Consider the following 304-nt stretch of genomic DNA (forward strand, 5'->3'; position numbering starts at 1 on the left):
CTACACGCACACACACACACACACACACCCTGGAAACACAATATAGGGTTTTCTCTTCTCACCACAATAGACTGCCACCTGCCTGATTCATCCATGAAAGAGGAGCTGTATGAATATCTGTGTGATGTAATCTGTTGAGGAATGCACAGACTGACTTTGGTGGCAGCTATGGTCTGTTTCTGTTATACTACAGGTGTGATAGATTAGCCAACCATGATAAATATACAAGCTTCCAGGGAGAACTCATGACACTTCTCGTCTTTACTCTTGCATTCAGCAAAATCTTTGCTTCTTTAGTATTCAG

The sequence above is a fragment of the Monopterus albus genome, unplaced genomic scaffold, assembly GCF_001952655.1.
Source record: "Monopterus albus unplaced genomic scaffold, M_albus_1.0 scaffold60.1, whole genome shotgun sequence".
NCBI lineage: Eukaryota > Metazoa > Chordata > Actinopteri > Synbranchiformes > Synbranchidae > Monopterus > Monopterus albus.